Below are 22,347 nucleotides of genomic sequence, written 5' to 3'. Positions count from 1 at the left end.
GGTCAACTGCCACTGTTGGGGTCTTAAGCAAGGCCCTGAGCTCTCTCTGACCCCAGGAGTGCTGTAGCATCTCAGAGAAGGGCCCATTATTATGAGTATCATCTAAAGCTCTGGACAAGGCTTTCTGTTGCCTTTGAGTCCTCAGGGACCTCCATTACAGGCCGCTAAAGATCATAGTGCTCCTGAAGGCCTGCTGCCAAGCTAAAGTTGCTGCAGACTATATTTTGGGACAGGTTATCCTTAAGCCTATTTGAGGAGCGGATAATGTAATACAGTTAGATATACAATGCTTTGAAGCTGCTACTGTGTTAAACTTTAAATGGCAATGGAGCTTGCGAATATATCTACGCCAATGGGTGTGGGGGTCTCGAGGGGAATGAGGGGTGTTTAGGTACATGTCTGGCGTATTGCTATCTTGGCAACGGAAAACACAGGCGCACCACTGACTGAAAACAACCTAGGCAGACGTCAACAGTCAGACGTTCATTGCTATTATGGCAATGAACTGTCACACGCATGTGCCCAACGCATGGACACCCCCAGTTGTTGTCTAACATTAAGACTCTAATGAGAGCGCTAATGAAGTCATTCACTTAAACCACATCAGCATGCATATTCCAAGGTGAATCAGTACAAAAGACATTGCAAGCCCCTCCTTGTTCAGCCCCACTGAGGCCAATAGCATTTTTCTGGATTCTAGACACCTCTGCTTTATATCCAGCGCTGTGATCTGTCGGGAGCCCATGTCCATCACGTCTGTCCAATCAGCAACCGCCAATTATCTCACCCACCCATCTGAAAGTAACTTTTCCCCTCTCAAACTCTTCGAAACTCCACCTAGCTCCATTTTCCTCTGTCAGACAGTCAACCTTTTCTCCAGTCTTTCCCCCAGACATTTTAGTGGGTGTTGCTTTTCACCTGGTGATTGGTTTTAGTGCAGACCTCTCTGGAATGAGGCTAGTGAGTGAATGCCGTCCCACGGCCTCCCCCCATGCGGAACAGCATTAGAGCAATAAAACCCTCACAGACACACTCGTGGCCCTTATTGACTTGTCAAAAGAATGGAGGGCTATAATACACTACACTCTCAACAACATGATAAAACCTGAAAAAAGTCCTTCTGCAGAAAAACAACTGAGCTTTTATGACTTTCCAACGGGGTTTTGACAGACATGGTGGTTTTCTTTGATCGCAGCTATTTTTCATGAGCTTTGTGTGCGCAGGGTCAGCGCATGAAAAGCATCTATTTCAGTAATTGAAAGCAAAGAAAAAGAGAGAAACTCTTAAAGAAATATTTGACTTTTAACGAATGTATATGTTGCACAGATCGACGTAAAGAAAGCCAGAAGGCCATTGCTGTCCAACATTTTGCCATGGACGAAGAGTGGACGTTGGTGGAGAGCCTGGGGACGTGGAATATAACAGAGTTTGTTTGTTTGATGGTGGTGTAGCCGGATCATTGTGCATTTATCCCTTACTGCAGAGTGCTTGACCTCCTGCCCAGAGACCAAATGCTTACAGCTCAATAGGTTTACTCCTCAAGATGGGCTTATGAAACCAGGGAGGCAGGTAAGTGAGGGGCTAAGTGATTTAGGGTGTGTGTTTTTGTGTGTGTGTGCACAGACTTGTTTGTATTCATGTTCATGAAAAAAATTGCTTTTTAAAAACACTGCTAATTCCTTTTTATTGAAAGAGTGACAAAGATTAGGTTTACTTAGGTTTAAGACTGGGTTTAGGCCCACAATCAGCCTGAACATTAAAACCACCTGTCTGTTATCGTGTAGGTCCCCCTCGTGCCACCTAAATAGCTTTGACCTGTTGAGTCCACAAATCCTCTAAAGGTGTCCTGTGGTCCCAACATAGATGGTAGAAGTAGATCCTTGTAAGCCCTGTCAGTTGGAGGTGGAGCCTCGATGAATCACATCAATGAGCCTTTGGTGCACATGACCTTGTTGCCGGTTCACTGGTTGTCCTTCTTTGAAGCACCTTTGGTAGGAACTGACCACTGTGTACCAAGAACACCCTACAAGACCTCACTAATGTTTTGGATTATTTAGCTCATTTTTTCTGCTTTTAACACTTCCCTCTCAAGCACACGCTGCCTGATATGTAGATCCCTCCACTTGACAGGTGCCACTGTAAGCAGATGTGTATACAATGCATATGATGCATATTCTCACTAGATACAGGTATTATGATATAATGCACATATAGGACATTCAGTGCTGAAACTATAGTAAATATGACTAAATATTCAGGTTTCATCACTACTCACATTGAATAGGATATGATTGCCATACTCAACCCATTCCAGATGCATAACAGCCCTGATCACCCCCATGGTTCGAAATATAATTTTGAATATAATGTTGAACTACGAACCTTTTAGCCCGAATAGTGGATCCTTCTTATAATGCCTTTTGGCTGGCTTTGTTGTTTTGTCTCCAAATTAGCAGTGTCTGATTTCTCTCTGTGTCGTGAGGATTAACTTTCCAGAGGGCTATTTATAATAGGCCTAAAGTCTATGCCCAGACAAAAAGTTATTATAGGAAAAAAGGTCACTATGAAATGCCTCAGAAACGTCTGTCCACGCCATTCCACTGCGTATTGTTGTCTGTGATTTATTTGCCATCTGTAAACCTGATGGCTTTTCCAGGGTCCTCGTAATTATCTGGCCAAAACATGGAACTAAGACCTCTCTTTCCCACCTCATAACCATATTATTAAAGAAGGCAAATATGAAATAAATGTTGGCTACTTTCCTTTTCTATATAAGACCTGAGGACCAGAAGACATAGACAGAGTTCTTTCGGCAGTTCTGCAGTCATTACGTGCTACGTTATAAAAGAGCTTGTCTTTGTCTCCAAACACTGATAGATGTTAACCAAACCGAGTCAATGAAAAGAAAAGTCCTCCTTTAGATTGCAATATTTCACAGATACAATTATTCCCCCCCTTTTCCCCCTCAAAAAGCCACAGCATTAAGAAGCAGGTTGCCGTTACCCTGCAACCATTTTTCTTCTCATCCCAAACACAATGGGTCTGGTTAATTAGCGAGGGCAGAGAATATCAATGGCAGCCACATTTGCTTGGCGTACAGAACGTAGGGAGAGTTGGTTCGACTCCACATGGTTCCTAAGTGCAGCTTGATAGCAGCTAATTGGCTCCCTGGGATCCTAGATGTGCTTTTGCTGCTTGTTTCATCGCACTGCTCCGATGCCACTGCATCAAAACAATTAACCGTTGTAAGAGATATCATACACACGCATCAACCGAGCAAACCGAAAACGCAGCATGATGCCAGTGAGTGCGATGAATACTTATCAGTGATTCGCTGCCTCGACACTCTTAGATAAATAATCACCTTTCTGTTGATTTGTTTGTTTATTTTTGCCAGCATGTGCACACATGAAATTAATTGAATCCTGGAAATATTAGACACAATACCATTTTTTTTGGTTCCCCCTTTAAATGATTCTCCCAAATTGCATCGTTTATAACATGCTGGTTAATTAAGCCCTGCAACTGAGTCAACTAGACAAAGGTCTATTGTTCCAGTGTGGATTTCCAGGCTGTGTTGTCACTCATGAAGACTTGCAACAATCATATCACATGAAACACATTTAAAGTTAATGGACAACAGGGGCTCTACAGGCTAAGGCCTCTGGGTTCGGAACTGAAAGCTGGCTGCTGGAACCCACAGGAGACAGACCCACAGGGATACTGAAATATTGCTTGAAGGCTGGCATAGCAAATGCCTACTTAACTCTACTTCAGCTATTTTAAGGCTTACACTAGAGGTGCTGCAACATATCATCAGCTAACATTGACCCACCTCAGTAAATACCAACAATGCTGAACAGCACCAGCATCTCAATTTGCTGTTTGAAAGATCTCTTTCAGCAAGGGAAGAAGTCATGTCCATTAACATGTTTAATAGAAGACTATGATTAATACCTCTCACAAGTTAATGAATAATTCATTTAATTAATGTCGTCGGACAACTACCCATTAAGTCAAATCATGTTCCGATTTTTTTTGGTGAGTTAATTTGTGACTGTTGCTGAAACAAAAACTTTGAACAGAAAAGGTGTGTCTGCTGAACTGGTCCTACTTGCTACTTTTATAGGAGGTTAATAAGAGGAGAAAGGAGTTGATGGCTTACACTGTTATTCATCATGGCTGTAATATAAAACCCTTTATTTTGGTGAGTGTGGACCATGCTTTTAACGTACGTATGCTTACGGCATGAGAATAGATATAGCAATGTGGTGAGGTGCGAAAACATTGTCACCAGACACAGAAAGGCCGTGAAGAACCATTTTTGGTTATTTTTGGCATTAATGAAGAACCATTAATTTTTAAATCTGTTATTCAGTAACTTATAAACTATTCATGTTCTTTTATGGATTTTTCACTACAGAAATGATTCAGAAATGATTCAGCATCTGTAATAATAGTTTTTGATATGATGATTTTTTATAATAAATAATGCGGCATCTCCTGCAAATGATGTGCAAATATGTAACTTACGTGGTTGGATGGTAAAAACTTTATTTTGACTTGACCTGGTCTCAGTTTTTAACTGGATGCAGTAATGGCAGAGGGACTGTGCTGAGAAGTTGAGCAGTGATCAGAGCCATCAAGTACTGACTTGGATTGGCATCTGTGCATGTACCTAAAATCAAAAGGGTGGTTTGAATGTTTTTGAATTGGTTTTTGAACACTGCATGACATGATGCACCACTGGTTAAGGATCTGTCTGGTCCTTTCCATGATGGCCGTTTTTGTTTGAGGGCAGATTGAAATGTTGTCGCATTTAAAAAGAAAATGCATAGAATGGATGGACACAGAATTATCATCATCATTTACTTCCAAAAGTTATATATATATTACATAGTATATTAATTATAACACTTATTATTATTGCTATTATTATTACATTCATAATTGTAATATATTTATATTTTATGTATTTTATGAAATTATATTTTTTATAATACACATGTATAATGAATGATAATTAATGTTCAAAAGTGCAAAATTAATTGTATCCATTTTCTTGTTTTTATTATTATATTATGAAAAAATACTAGCTCTAGCTCTAGTGGTCTTGACTACAACACCACCTTTGGGTTAAACCTTTAAAAGATTCTTAAAGAATTGCTTAAAGAACTATAGCACCTTTTATTTTTGGAAAATACATATATTTAATATTTCATGATGAACACACCAATAAAATAATTAATAATTACTTGAAATAAAATCTTTCATTTAAGTTAAAACATGTCTTCAGTTAAAAAATACCCAGTTGGCTTCTTAGGCTAAAATATAACCATACATTTACAGCAAAAACCTAAAAGCCAGGGCTCCGAGTAGTCTGGGGGGCTCAGGCACTGCCGCTATGACCTGAGGATTGCTGATTTGAAACCTGGGTCATGAGCCTGTTATAAAAAAAGCCCTTACCATGTCTTGCTCAGTCAGGTGGTGGATGCTTAGCTTAGCTTCGCCTCAGTTTTGTGCTTTACTGTCTATCTTTAGTAAGAAATTGTTAAATATTATGTTATAACAATGTTATAAATAACAATGTTACACACTGGTTCATGTTGATTATTGGGAACATTAATCAAACATTCAGGAAAGGCAGGACCTGTTTTAGGCTACCAGTATCTTCTTGTTCTGTGGTGTAAATTTTATAGCAGGCATATTTCAAAACAGCTCATTTTTGATGGCTATTATTTTCACTGGCAGAACATTTAGGCTTCATCTCAATCTTTGTGGCAACTCTCTTTTCTTAAACGGTTTCATCGAGTGTGAATGCACAGCTGTTCTATTAAGTAAATCTCTGAAGCATGAGCACAGCAAACTGTTAGCTAAGCTGTGCTGTTTTAACTCTTGTTTTTCCACTCTCAAATACAAGGAGACTGTTTGTTTCATTTTTGTGGACAAATCGGCTATTTTCATTCATTTCTTTCCATCAAATATCACACATTACTCATTCTGACATGAAAGCAGGGGGCAGGATTGATGCCTGAGAGCTGTCCAAGTCTTCTGCCCCATTCACTGAATCGTCTCTCTGTTTGTGTCAAACCTAATGATTACATATTGCTTTCCTTTGTGATGTGCTGTAACCACAGTTCCTCCTTTTCTCACAAAGTGGACTGAGGATTATGTCAGTCGAGTAACGGTCTTGAGGTGAAGGAATTGAGACGCACTGTTCCCATGGAAGGACTTGCTCAAGGCTACACTATTGGCGTCAATTGGAATTCAGGTAAAAGTTACAGACCTCTATCAGTAAAAAGAACCGCAACTCTATAGAAGCCCAATGTCTCCACTTCTCACATACGGAACGTGGCGTCTATATGCACACCTGCTAGACTCATTAAGCCCAGGGGATGAAATCGTTCCAAGGCCCAACAATTTGACGATTTAATGGTGATCTATAAAAATGTGTGAGAGGGGCTCTCTGGGAGAGGTTCTATGGCAGGGCTGCACAGAAAGCAGAAACACATACCGGTTCATTGCCTGGACATTATAGTGGAACTCCAGACTGCTGGCTCGTGTCTCGGAGGTTAGCCCTGTCTGTGTCTGAATCTGTCCACACCATTCTCTTACATAGCTTTCTGCTTCGTCCGGACTGTTCTTTATCTTTCTGGCCTTTTAGTATTTATTTTTCTTTAAAAAAAATGAAATTCTTCTTTTATCACAAAAACATTGAAGGATGTGGGGCTACTATTAACTGAGTAGATCATTGCCACAGTACCCTACCTCTAATGTATTCATACATGCTAGTTTTATTACCCATTAATAACTCATACAGTGTATTTATTCAGGATTTCTTTTCAACACTTATAAAAATAAAGGTGCTACAACGAATGCGTCCCACAGAAGAACCATTTTTGGTTCCTTATCATTATTGTAGAATCAGAAGAAGAATCATTATTGTAAAAACTTATATTTGCATCAAGAAACTTTTAATGGTTTAAATAACTTAATGTTTGGATTCTTTACCAGTTTAAAGATTCACACTCTCTTCTTCACACCTCTTTTACAAAAATAGTTCTTTGTGGAGCCAGAAATAGTTTTTCTGTGACAAAAAAAAACAAAAAACTTTTGTAGCACCTTTATTTTTAAGAGTAAATATTTCCTATTTTAATGTGTGTAAAAGTTTAAGTATACTGTACAATATCACTCTTAAACAGCTTTACAATTATCTACAGCTCCCTTTATCTTTTCTTTCACAGCGTCTTAAGTAACTGTACCCTACTGTAAATCATCATTCTGGTTTTTGAAGGATAGTATACCCCGATCAGCCACAACATTAGCACCACATGCCTACTATTGAGTTCCTGTCTGACCTGTCGAGGCCCAAACTCGGAAGGCTTCCTGTGGTATCTGGCACCAAGTCCTGTAAGTTGTTAGGTGGGGCCTTCATGACCCCGTCTCCAGTTCACAGATTTACAGGTCGTCCTTTCTTGGAACACTTTTGGTAAGTACTGACCACTCCATACCAGGAACACCCCACAAGACCGGCCTGATGTTTTGGCATGTTCTGACCCAGTTGTCTAGAACATCACAGTCTGGTTCTCATCTAAGTGTCTCAGGTTCTTATGCTTGCCCATTTCTCCTGCGTTTAAGACATCACCTTTAAGAACTGACTGTTCACTTACTGCCTAATATATCCACCCCATGACAGATGCCACTGTAGATGAAGATAAGCACTTACATAAAAGCCATTAAATGAAAACCACCTGTGTATAGCTGTGCAGGTCCACCTTGTGCCACCAAAACAGTTCTGACCCATCAGCATGGACTCTTAAAAACATACCCAGCATTATTGTTTTCAGCTATTCGTGCTATTGTCACTGGTTTGCTGATTGGCTGCTTTTGTAGGTACTGACCACTGCACACCAGCAACACCTCACAAGACCTGCCTGGTTTTATAGAGATGTTCTGACCAGTTGTCAAAACAGTTTGGGTTCTTGTGACTCAAAGTGGCACAGATTCACATTTTCCTGCTTTAAACACATCACAAGTACCACTGCAACCAGAACGTCAGTGTCATTCACTTCACTTTATATATTACATATTTACATTTTCTGTGTTATGGCTGATTTTTTGTCTCTTCCTTTGGTTCTGCAAAGAAAAGTGAACAGATTTCTGCTTAATTTGTTAAGTTTCTACAAAACAACAATGAAAACATCTTCTCTTACCCAAACTTTTGACAGGCAGAGTGTGAAGTGGCAGAGAGTTTTGAGGACAGTTTAATTTAAAAAACAAAAAGCAAAAGGGAGGATAGAGTGATGAAGAGACCTCATTACTGTATGTTTACTATATCTAATGCTGAACTATCTGCTACGTCTATAAATCTGGACCTCAATAAAAACATCAGTGTCTGGCACCATATGTCCACATGCAGTTTGAGCCCCAGCAGAAGTAAATGGCGAGGCATTCCCCAAGGGCAAAAGCAAACAAAGAAGTGTAGCATGTAAAGTTATGTGTTAGCACAGAAAATATTCGAAATTAAACATTTGCGTTTTAAAGATAAAGGGAACAATGTGTTTTTCCGCACACATTTCCAATTTAATTTCCACTTCAAACTCCATCGGCACATACTTGTGGTTAATTGTGATCTCTTTCCCATGGTTGGTGGCCAAAAACAATTGCTTGTAATCTTTGTGATGAGTTGAGAAACAGACGTATGAACACCCACATGACTTTGTTTGCCTTCAAAGCCCAAACTTTTTGAGAGATCTTTCTGAGTCTCGCCCACAAAGATGCAGAATATGTGTTTGATTTGCGAGCTTTCCTCATGACTATCAGGATCACTGCTCAGAGTCCATGCATCATTATTATCCCAGCGGTACCGTCACCTCGGATGCTTACCGGAAAAAAATGAAAACACTCCCATAAAGAACAAATTAACAACAAATTTAATGCGGATATAAATCTGTTTTAATCTAATACTTCGAGCTTTTATTCGAGGGCCCTCTTTTTTCTAAGCAGCTGTCATATTGATTTGTCTGTTGTCTGAGAGGAAAGATGAGACCCCGTCAACCGTTTATCAAAGGATCAATTTCGCTCCAAGTCGTTGGTCCATAACTCAGAAGATAATGGCCGCAGGACAGCGTGTGTCGTACAGAACCCCGCCGCCGCCTGCCGAGGCCCCGGAAGCTCCGGGAGCTTGTTAGAGTTTCAGCAGGATTAATTAGCTGGATAGCTGCACAAGTGAGTAATAGTTGGTAGTGGACAGACATCCTGGTGTTTATTGTTAATTGAGGAGCTCATCGATCGCAGAGAGGTGGGAGTTAGCAGTTGGCAGACTTGCCGGTCGATTGATGCCAGAGACTTGCATTGAGTGTAGAGTGAGATCCCTTCCCTAACCTCTGCCACGTCTTCTCCTTTCTCCTACTTCTCCTTCTGCCACTTTCGAATTAAAGAAAGGCCCAGAGCGGAGTGAAGGTCAGATTTCAGCTTCAAATTCCAGTACATCTACAGAGCACAACATTGTCCATTAATGATGACAAGACAGAACTCTTTGACTCCACAACATTAAAGAGTAAAGTTGGTCAATTCAAGATGTTTCTGATCTTCTTTGTTTTCCGAGGACCTTCAGGATTGTTTGGCTTTCCGTTAAGAATCAGTGTGATCAGTATTTTTAGTAAGGAAAGAGGACATAAGGACCAAAAGATCAAATCTGTGCACTGCCTATGGACGTGTTCTTTCGTAGCAACTTTTGCAAGCTATGATTAATTGTTGTGCAAATGTTTGTCACAATTATTTTTAACCCATTAATCCCTAGATTTAGTGTTGCGTTTTTAATCCCATGCAGAACCATTGTACCATTGTGAGTTATTTGGTGACTGCTTGTTCTTGTTCTTGTGGAGTACCATAGGGTTCTATCTTAGGGCCTATGACACTGATGGGAAATTTGACAGCAGTGTAGTTGTCAGACTGAAGAGCTGAAGCCTGGGCTTACATACAAAGGATGAATTGATATTTATGTCATATGCATGTGAAAGGTAATGCTGGTTGGATATATAAAGTCATATGCAAAAGTTTGGACACCTCTTTTTGTAAATGACATGCTATGTTGATTTGCTAAATAAACAGAACTAAACAGAAAACATACATTTAAATAACATTATTGATTTAATTGATATTTATAATGTATGCATGGGAAGGTGCTACTAGTTGGATGTAGTCATATGCAAAAGTTTAAACACCTATTTTGTTATATATTGTTTGGATACATTGCAAACGTTTGGACATTTTAAATTAGATATGTTTTGTCACTTTGACAATAAATGTGCAATTTATATATTATATATATTTTTACTTTATATATATGTGTATATATATGTGTGTGTGTGCATATATATCTCAAAAGTGCCATTTTAAATTGTTAAATTAAGCAAGTAAGGATTATTTAATAAATGTACCTAAACATTTATTGAATAATCCTTATTTGGATGCAACTGAATATATTTATTTTTGTAATTAACCTAAGCTAATGTAAGCATTGTGGCTGTCTCCAATTTGACAACACAGTTTAGCTCAGTAAAGCTCTGTCCTGAAGTATTTTCATCTAGAACTTAAAGTTATGTACAGACCAATAACGGCTAAGATGAATATTTCATATATTTTTATGCAGATTTTGGCTACAGAAAGGATATTTCTAACTGTTCAGTTGTAGCGTATTTGCTCCAGACTCCTTTGTTCACTCTGTTCTGCTGTAGTGTAATGTCTTGCATTACTTTTACTGCTGAACTCATCCAGGTCTGTGAGCTTGAATCTTAACCATCAGTAAGTAAACACACCCGCATATACAAACGAAAGCAGCTAATATGGCTAAAAAGTGAGTCTGATTTCGCTCTTCTAAATGGTACCATAACACGGTAGGCTGCATTTATGACTGTTTTATTCTGTGTGCAGTGGAGCTCGTTTATATGATATAGTGCAGTTTGTATTACCGTTATTCAATTAAGATGCAGTTTGGCTTATGGTGCCTGAGCTATCAAAACCCATTAGTGCAGTGGCTCAAGCATACTCTGTCACGCTGCCGCATGTAAGCACGCAATGAGAAATCCTGAGTAGCGCCCTGCTTCCACATGGGGGCCTCTCAGCCAGCGAGACTTTACCATGGGTTGCTAGGGAACTACTGTAATACGACACTGGAATCAAACAGCCTCTGTTAATTTCAGCAGGTTGGAATTAAATCCTTTTCTTCTTCTGCTAGATTACATGCAGTCTTTTTCCACTTTCTGAAACAGCGAGGAGTTTTTCTCAGAGGAAAGAGAAGCTTTCTTCAGCATATGTTGCACAGTAGGGGCTAAAATGAGTGCAACTTTACTGAGCCCCTTAAGAATACAACCAGAAAGTCAGCTCCTTTTCAGCTTAAACCGTGACAGCGTCTGCCTGTCTGTCTGTGTGGAAGATCCTTCTATGGGTTGGCCTTCTGCGTCGTGACTGTTTGGACTGCAAAAGTCTTTCTTAGTATTATACACACATCCCTCGAATGCTTCATTAGCTTTGAGTGCGTTCAGGACAGTAGTTCCACCTGAGCCACAGCGGTGCTTCCTAAAACATTTGCAGGCAGAGCTGTGTACTGGCTCACTCTTTCCCAGACTCTGGCAGACTTTTCTAGGAGATATTCTGTCATCCTTCAAGATTCTGTCTGTAAAATCTGCCAGTAGTAAAAAGAAAACTCTGCAGTGAAACTGGACGGCCTTTAGCAATAAATACAACTGTTAAACTTCATCACTGATCAGCAGTGTTCGTGACTAAATGCATTGATTTTATTGAATATTACATTACCTCTAATTTATAAGCAACAATGTCATGTAAACTGTCCTGCTATGCACTGCCCATAAACTGTTGCTGGGTTGGACAAGTTGTCCAAAATGTTGGCAAACCCTTTTATGCTATGCCAAACTGTGAGACAGTCAGTGTTTAAAATATCTACATTAAGAGTGCATCTTAAATGTATTTTAATTACATTATTATTATAATATGTATTTTATTTTTTTTCTATATTAATTTCAGTTCAGGTTAGTTTAGACCTAAATGAGGGGGAGGTGTAGTGGGTTTAGGTTCATTTAGGTTATTATTATTATTATTATTATTATTATTAATAATAATAATATTCAATCATTCAATCAATTCAAAATTATATCAATAAAATGTATTATTTCTTTTTTTCTTTTTTATTAGTATTATTACTTCAAAATACTAAAAATACAAAAACTCATACATGTATCTACTACTATAAGGTCCTAGACATGTTGTTGCTAGCCATCAGTTCCATCACACAGCAATGTTTAACACAGAAGCATTTTAATGAGCTGTTATTAAAGGTGCTCTTTATGATCTTTATAATAAGAACAACTGTTGATGTTTGAACTCAATAGCAAAACAAACACACCCTCCCACCCTGGGCTCGTGGACCAGCATAGCAAGTAACTAGCTTTAACTATCTTTCTGCTACAATTGCTGCTGCACATCGCTGTGGTTATCTGTTCAACTTTCACAAGCGGCGCGAGACAACACTGAGCTATTTCTGAGAAACAGCGACAATCAGCCAGTGTTCCCCATCTATGGGGCTGGAGTAGAGCAACATCCTCAATCAATTTTCATGCCTTTCAACAGAGGTCAGAGGTCTGTCCACTGTCCAAACGCCTCACCAATGTTTGCATGGGTCTTCGCTCTTGCCTGATCTAAAAACCCTGTTCAGCCTTTGTTCAACAGATCTTTTCCTTTTTGGCTGTTTCTCAGACATCTCTCATTTACAGTGTGTGTAGTTCAACACCTATCAGATATACAGTACAGATATCCTGTGCACGAGCACAAATGCCTCTGGTTGCTGATTGGCTGGAACAGTGTTGTGTTAACTTTGTTTACAGCATGCAAAAAGAGACTTGAGAGCTAGTGACCCATGAGGAAACATTTGCTAAATTTACAGAAGGTGTATTGAAGTGTTATTTGAGGTGTTTGAGGTTAGATTTGTCTCCTTAAATATTCAAATCTGAACATTGACTGTTTGCCATCAATCAATTTAACATAATCACATTAAATGTGAGTTTAATGTTAAACATAACAATACCATAGCTTGCAGAACTAGATCAATGGAACCGCATTCATTTAGGACCATAAACTATTTTATTATGTGTACCTTTAATAATTTATTTAATCTTGATTTAATATGGTTTGACAAACTCTCTCTGGTTACTCATCATGTTCAGTTCACTGGACTAGCCTCATCATTTACCTTTTACTTGTCCTCAGTTCTCCTCTGTGTTTCATGAGTGTTTTTTTTCCCTTTGCTACACGTGAGTGCACTGTTCAGTTCACAAGAGATTCCTCATTGGTTTGCCGTTACGATGGGTTCTGGCCCCTGCGCTGTGATCTGATCTAAATGCACACATGGACCAGCTGTGCTGACTAGCTAGTTAGCAAGCTCTGCTTCCCTTCTTCAGAAGGCTGCTGTTGCCGGACTAGAGTGTGTTTAATCATTGAAATCCAGAACGGCAGCTGAAGGAAACTTTATCAGTAGTGTAATTCGTCCAAAGGATGTTTCAGACGGGAATGAGGGGCATTTAAAAATGTGTGGAAAAAAATGGCAGGTGTTGTGTGAGATCTATGGAGCTAATTGTGTGAGTGTGTGAGTCTCATGGCCAATGCGCGAGAGCCCTGGAGGCACTGGACGTCAGTTTGATGACAGAGGGTAGCTGGGTTGTAAGGTCGGAAGGACATTGAATTTTAGATGTCAAAACTTAACGTTGTAGAGGCGCTGAATTTTGGTTGGAAATCAAAGTCACGTATCCATCAGAACAACATTGGGTTAACATCAAGCTCCAACATTAGGCAGACATTGCATTTTTTTAACTGAACCCAATGATTTAAAATCAGCAACATCTAGCAAGAAAACAAGAATTTCTTGTCATGTGGATGTTAATATGATCAAGTTTAACAGACGTTATGGCACCAGCGCCAACATGACATTGGATTTAGGTTACTTAACATCGCTCAACTCTGAACCAGCGAAATATCAATGACGTCAGCTGTCATCATTGTTCTACGTCAACTGACGTTGGCATTAGACATTATCCTTGCATTGAATTTTGGTCACCTAATGTCACAACCCACAGCACATTCGACAAGATGACAACAATGTCAGTGGCAGCCCTGGTCTGCAGTAAAACCTCTTTGTTCTGGCCAGACCCCTTTTCTTGCAGTGCCACAGTATGCTAATGTTGGCATTAAAAAGAAAATTGTCATAGGATTCTTTCATCTGCAATTCAAAGGGCTTTAAAAAAAAAAACATTGATGTAAAAGGCCGCTCAATGCCAACTGTAAATCGTATGTATAAAACAGGCTCGGTAAACAGTTCTAGAGTTTCTAAACAGTTCTAGACTGGTCGAGATAGCCTGCAGGTTGGTGCGCGGTTGACATCTGAACTTCAGCGGGATAAATCTGTGTGAGGCGCACGCTTTCTGACAGAGCTGAAATCCTACACAGAGGCTTGCTTTATTACTTTTGTGACAGATTAAATCAAAGGATACATAAATACTGCTGCTGTTTATCCGTAGCCCAAAGCGCACGCAGAAAGGGTGCAGTGTGACAGCGCTGCAACAAGTGAGCTAAATTGAGAGTGACAGTAAACTGGACTTTTGGCTCAGCCTGCAAATATTCACCAGCCATGTACGCTCCTTCCACGACTGCACCCATTTCATCACATCGCCCTGCGACTTCAGAAAGATGGGAACATTTTTCTCCCGGTGACGGAAAAGGCACAAAGAGCTGATTGTGTGGGTCATTAAGTTAACTAGTCTATTTTGCCTCGAATAGGCTCTGCTTCGAGTTAAGGTGAGGTAATGTTTATGTACCATTATACCAAACCACTTTTCCGAAACCGAAATGAGCACAATAGACATATTCACACACACACATGCAGACACACACACAGACTGCTTCATGGAACGAGAGAAAAAAAAAGAAAACAAAAATGAAGTGTAAAGCGAAAAGAGAAGGAGATGAAGACGAAGAAGGAGAAGAAGAAGAATGGGGGGGGGGGGTGAATCCTATATTTCTGTGCTCTAATAGGCCTAATTATATTGCTGATATGGTAATGTGGAGCTGCTCCCCCCGTCTGCTGCAAGGGAACAAAGAGGCAGTTGTGCGACGCTGGCGAAAATCAGATGTTAATGATATTTCAGGACCTTGTTGAGTCTGGACAGCGGGGCTGGAGCACCTAGAGGGGAAATGACTTCCATGCCTAACCTATTCCAGCAAGTCTGAGTGATACTGAGGGGAGTGCAGGCAGGGAGGAGGGTGGTGGTGGTGGTGGTGGAGGTGGTGTCGGGAGGGTTAGGGTGGGGGGTGGGGGTTCTGGGTTGGCAAAAGATTTACTCTTTTACAATCTGGGCAAAGTGTGAAGAAAGACTTTCAAGACAGTTATTTGTGAACTTTTTCCAGCAGTCACAAAAATCGCAAGATTTTGGTTTACTGCTTCACTGTTTTTCATTTCACTTCGGTGTGAGTGGGCGAGAGAGGTAGACAGAAAGAGAGAGAGAAAGAGAGAGAGAGAAAAAGACCCTCAAACAAGAGCATCGCATGCACCATGCAACCCAAGTCAAACGGTTTGCACCGAATACCCTTTCCTCACTTTTCTTTTTTCACATTTTTTTTTCTCAAGATCATTTGCACTTGGCACAACGTCATCCCGAATGCAGAGAATGCCAGATGGATTTTCCACAGTGCTCCCCTTGATGGGGCGTGTGCTGGACACGTCTTGCCAAAGACAAATCCACTATGAGTTTTCTGTACCACAAAGGGCACTACTGTTCCGTAAAGCAGCAGCTCAGAGTCCCGTAAACACATGGAGACACGCTCAGGAGAGCTAGCGGTTGCACTGCACATTTACATACTGTAGACCGTTGCAGCCGTTTACCGTAAAGAACCTCCACCCTGAAGGCAGCCGATGATGAAAGGAACTAAAGGCGAAACTGCATCTCCAGTCTGAGAGCCGGCTGAAGTTTCAATGTGGTTCGGCTGATGGTGGATGGTGGCACTTACTAGACGTCCAAGATGTGTAAAACGATCAGAGATAATTCAGCAAAGGGAAAAACAAACATCTCACCAGGAATGTCAGAGAAGGAGCCAGAAATTCTCTACAAACTCCAAACAGTCACATCAGAAACTCTTCATACTCCTCATACTCTCTTCAAACTCTTCTCTGCAGAGGAGGACTGAGATGCCCACAGTGTTGAATTTCCAGTTTTAAAGGGTTTTTAATCTTTATTTTCATTTCTTTTTTGGTTTAACCCTCATAAAACCAGAGTTGAGCATTAATGATGTAGTTGCTAATCATTTTCATCAACGCCACTATACATTTATCTACATTCTCCAATGTGTGATTTTCTGTCCTTTTGTAAACAAATTGTATAAAGAAGACAATTTAATTTAAGGATAATCTGGGAATTGGTGAAAGACAGCGTCAAAACCAGAATGACTTTAAATCTCTAAAATCAGAATTGTAGCTTACATACCCTGTCCCGGCATGCTAAATGTATTCCAGCTTCTGCAGAGGACTGTGCAGAACAGTTAAAAAGGCAAGAACAAGGCTATTAACATGCCGGTTTGTCTTTCTGCACTGTAAAAACAGGCTTGCCGCTTTGCCTCATTTTAGGAGGGGGACATTAATGGTTATTTTGGGCTGTAATTTGCTGGGGAAACTAGATTGGAGAACTTGTGCTTTTAATCAAAACAGTTATTCACATTATCTTACGAGCTAAAAATGGTACGCATGGAAATGAGAAATGAGAGCCAGCCTCAGCAAATAAACCCATTTTTGTTCTTGTTTGCTTTTCATGGGTTTAATAAGACCAGTGAAAAAATGAATCTCGAGCAGTTGATTGAATATGTCTGATAGTTAGATTACACTCTTAAAAAAAAGGTGTGTTATGTTCAGTGTTCTGGGTGCCTTAAGGTAATTTTCTCTTCGATATATGAGAGAAAAGTCTGTAAAATCACATGCGAGGAAGCATGATCCCATGTGAGGGAATACCATAGACTGGCAGCGTGTACAACAGGTTACAGATATTAAAATATACCTGTATTCAAGATTCAAGAGTTTATTGTTGTATGCACAGCAGAAACAAGCAGTTACACTCTGCAATTCTTACTTTGCAGTTCCTCAGAATAAGTATAATATATATATATATATATATATATATATATATATAGTATATATATATAGTATATATATATATATATATATATATATATATATATATATATATATATGAAAGCTAAAGAGTACAGTACGATTGCATGTGCATGTGTAAAGTGCATTGTGTGTAAAGTGTGTGCACTATGCAAGTTTCGAAATCCCCGTTGTGAAACAGATCTATAGTAATACCACAGAAATACACTGCAGAAATTTCCTACAGGTCTTCCTATAAAAATCGGATTGGGATAATTGCTACAGTTATTACAGGGAACAAGAAAAGTGTCAAGGAACACTAAAATATCCTACTGCTTTAATGTCTGGAAAGTCCTTAAAGACCATGTGACACCAAGCTGCAAAATTCCAGTGATGCTGGAAATATAGCATTACAAGGGTAGAAGTAGTAAATGTAGAATATTCCAGATATTATTTAACTTTATAATAATAAATAAATACATGGATAAATAAATAGATGAATAAATAGATACCTTTACAAGATTAGATTAGGTTCAATTAGATAAGACTAGACTAGGTAAGTATATTACACTAGAGGCTGTATTTAGTATATTATAATAAACATAAACATAAAAGTGAAGCACAGAGGACCCATTATTGGTTCCATAAAAAAACATGTTTGTAAAAGAGATGTGAGAAGATGAAGAACCTTTAAAGATCTGAAGAACCTTTATTCAATGTTTTTCACACTCATCTTTCACATCTCTATTCCATATATCCAAAAGCGGTTCTTATATGGCATCACTCTAAGAAACCTTTGAAGCACCTTTATTTTTAGGAGTGTAAATCTGTCCTGAAAATGAGTGAGAACACACACACACACACATGTAGACATACACACACACTGGAATTATAAAGGATGCATGTTGAGGTTTAGACTTCAACTGCAAAATGAATGAGATGCTACTTTAGCTCAGTGTTGATCCATATTTTAGATTTCATCTGTTTGGTGCAAAACGTTACTTCTGTAATACAAATAAACTTTACACAGTTATAGATTAGATAACATGTCCTGAAAATGTATGAAAACAAACACACTCACACACATATGCACACATGCACGCACATGCATGCTCACTAAACAACCTAGCATAAAGCAGAAGTTGCACTCTGACAGTCGGCCACACTCGCGGTCGCCTGGTCGACGTAAGTGCGCATAAATTATGCACACTGGCTGATGTATGCAGCTTAAGATATTTCACTGGCTTTCTTCACAACGGTCGTCTCACACACAATGCAGTCACCCCCTCATCTCACACAGAAACATAGTCATAGTTCGCCAAACGACTTAAGCCCAGTCTTTTTGATTAATAATTGTCTAATTGATTACTAACCTATCACAGGCTAATGTGGAAATGCCCGTTTTTATAATGCTAGGGAGAATTAGCCTAATGTGGGGCATCTTTAGATTTTCAGACATCTGGAATATATTGTGTTATGAAGTCAATTCATTAAATCCACACAAAGAAGCATTCTGTAGTCCTCAGGATGTGTCCTAATCAAGCACGAAATCTTCAGCACATTTAGATATCACACGTAAAAGAAATGGAAGATCAATCAGTACAGCCAAGCTTTCTCAGACCACATGCGTTTCCTATTGTGGAACACAGTTTGAAATGTGGGACTCTGAAAAGTCAGAAGGTCTAAATCACATTAATTCAGGTTAAAGTAATTCAAAAACTTCAGGTAATGGTGTCTAGTCAGAAACACTCAAAGCTAAAAGTGCAATCCCATGTTCAGAAATGTCACCCCTTACAATGCTATTACTTTAACAAAACCCAGGCTTTTAGGTGTGGATTTTACAGGTTAATGCTTAATTTTGTTGCTTTCATTCAAACATAAGAAAATATTATATTAGATTTTATATAAATATTAAAAAATATCAAATATTAAATAATATATAAACATTTCTTATGAATGGACTAATAGAAATGCTCCAATGTGACTTTACATTGACTTCCATTCAAAGTTACAACATATTTTTAACTTATCCTCTAAAGTTGCAGTTTTTGAGACATGTTTTTGTTGCATTTTAATAGAAACACATTAATAATTAATCAGAAGAAAACCCTTGTTTTAGCACAGCCCGTACCCCTTGACACGTCTTCCCTGACTGAAATACTTTTGGAACAGTTCCACATTAGGCTATTCATACCTTAGAAAATTAGCTTATTGTACAGCAATAGAGTATTAATAGCGTATACACTACTTACAATAAATATCATATTATTCATCATATGACACTTTTTAAAATAAATATACATATCACAAACATCCTGGCTTATTTTATTTATATGAAATGTATTTAATTAACATTAATTAACATTAATTAACATTCATTGTTCTTATCACTAAACTTTGGGTGGTCTTCATAGTTTAAAGTCCACTCCTCAAAGATGAATAGATCTCCACTGTAATCTAAGATTGAAAAAAAAGTCATGTGAAAATAATCACATGCCATCACAGCTTGTGATAACCCATAGTTTTATTGTTTTTTATTTATTTATTCGAGGAAGACCCACACTAAATAAAGCCAAGGCGCCCCATATTTGGCCATCTTCCACATTACAGCAATTCACTCTTTATTATATTATATTATATTATATTATATTATATTATATTATATTATATTATATTATATTATATTACATTATATTATATTATATTATATTATATTGCTTTCATTTTGCTTCTGTTTGCACAGGGCTGTTACAGAAGTATTGTCAGATGATTCTTAGGTTTCTAACGGTTTCACTACAGCTCCTCTTCAAACAGGCCTGCAACACACAAAGCCCCTCAATCCAGATTCATTCAGAATCACAGCCTGCATTGGCTTTTACACACCACACAAACGTAATCTGCCACTTCATTTAGTATTCGGCCTAGACTTAATCTATATGCCTGTGTGTCTGAGGTTCACTCTGCTTTCAGTTTGGACGTGAAGCTTTCATGTGGCGCGTTGTCTGGTGCGCTTTGGAAAGCGAAATGCATTACACCATATGCTCTGCTGTAACTCATTAAGCCCCATGTCTGCTTCAAAGGCCTGTGACAGATTGATCCTCCGCTCTAAGCCCAGCCTGAAATGCATTGGAGGCAGGACTTTGAAACAAATAAATAGGGTTTGAAATAGCTGAACTTTAAGTGATAATGCTCTGCCATTACTACTAGTGAACGCCGCACATTTCTAATAGAGGCCTCTCTCTGGCTGTAGGACAATAGAGACGTGTCCTTTCCATTGATCCGTATCTTCCCATACCTTTCTGATTGAAAGGGTTTGCCTTTGTGTTCCTGGGGGCTCCTAGCTCTCTCTGCACCTTTCCTCTGAGTGGCGATGGTGGGTTTATTATGTGTGAAATTTCTCTACCTGCATATATCAGTGAGTGTGCATAATTTATGTGCACCTAAGTGTACCGGGCAACTGTGAGCCTGGCCGTCTGTCAGTGTACAATGACTGTTTTATGGTGGGGTATTTATTATTCACGGATGTTTTTTAGTGTGTGTTTGTGTGAGTGTGTGTTTGTGCTTGTTGCTGTTACATTTTCAAGAAAAAAAAAGTCCTGCTTTTGTAGAAAAACTAGAGAAAAACACAGAGTATAAATAAAATGATCCTGACTTCTTTGTAAAGTACTTCTACATCTTTAATTTTTCCACTGAAAGGGAAGAACAGTGTCTTTGTTAATAAGGTTTAATGTTAGACACAGAATATTCTTATTACATACGAGTGCAAGATAAACTGCAAAAAAGGAAGATATGGGGTTTTTGTGAGTACTGTGAGGGTTTAGGTACCCAAGCCCTGTATTCGAAACATGTCTCTCAGCAATGAGGGAGATTTTACTGTAGAAATTCCTATAGAACAGATGCAGGTAAACATAAATCCAGTTAAAAAAAAGAACGATAATGTCTAATTCTGAAGAATGTAGATGAGATCTTGTCTGTGAGCTAGTCTGAAGAACAGAGCTTGGTTCCAGGTTTTTCCTGGACGCCCCCCAGTCCAGCCAGTCCAGCGTGGATGTGTTCAACTCCATCATCCGCAGCAGCAGCAGCAGCAGCTCACCTGATTTACCATCGTTAAGCCCTGATTTACCATCAAACCAGGTGTTCAAACCAGAACTCTAAATAATACTAGACTCCATGAGGAGAACTTTGGAGATGAATTAATGAACAGTGATGTGAAACCACGACTTTCTGTATGAATGTTATTCAGATTTATTCTAATATTAATAATGAATATATATATATATATATATATATATACATATATATATATATAGTAAATCTCTCACCAGTCTCCCTCTTGCACAGTCACACAGTTTGTGCGGTCAGCCTCCTCTTGGCAGATTTACACTTGTTCCATATTCCTTCTATTTCTTAATGATGGATTTAACTGAACTCCAGGGGATGTTCAGTGGCTTGGATATTTGTTTGTATCCATCCCTGACTTGTGTGAAGTGTTATTTTGTCTTCATGGTGTATTTGTAGCCAGAAGTACTGATCAACCACTGATCAACCTTCCACACAGGTGTTTTTATTCTACAATCACTTGAGAAACATTCACTGCACTCAGGTGATACACATTTTCCTAGTTGTGACCATAATATATATGGTATATATTATGGTATACTGAGCTCTCAAAGGAGCATTAATCTTTCTATTGAGAGGTTTATCTCCTGCGACCCAACCATAATATCCCTCTCTGTGTGGATTTGGAAGGACTGTTCTCGCTGACTCAGTCTGATCACATCCTGCTCTGATATTCTCAGTCACCTGAGGAACAGCTGTTCTTCTGCTTTTGCTTCAGTATCGCACTAATGCACGAATATCCCGCTCACTGAATGTGTGCTCAGTCAACTACTGGGGCAATATGTTTTGGCTACATTTACTGAGGCTTTGTGGTATCTATGCTTAAGGCACACTGAAGCTGTTCTGATGGCACAAATAAACATGTTTTCATTCATTGTATGAACAGTGTTATGCAAATGTGTTATACCTCATGTCAAACTACACAATTTTGTACATTGTAAAACACAATGGTGTTATTGTTTCTTAACATTTTAATGTTTTAATATTTTAATAATATATTTATACATTTTATTATTTTAACAACA

This window comes from Salminus brasiliensis, chromosome 3 (genome assembly GCF_030463535.1).
Source record: "Salminus brasiliensis chromosome 3, fSalBra1.hap2, whole genome shotgun sequence".
NCBI lineage: Eukaryota > Metazoa > Chordata > Actinopteri > Characiformes > Bryconidae > Salminus > Salminus brasiliensis.
This window is presented reverse-complemented; position numbering follows the sequence as displayed.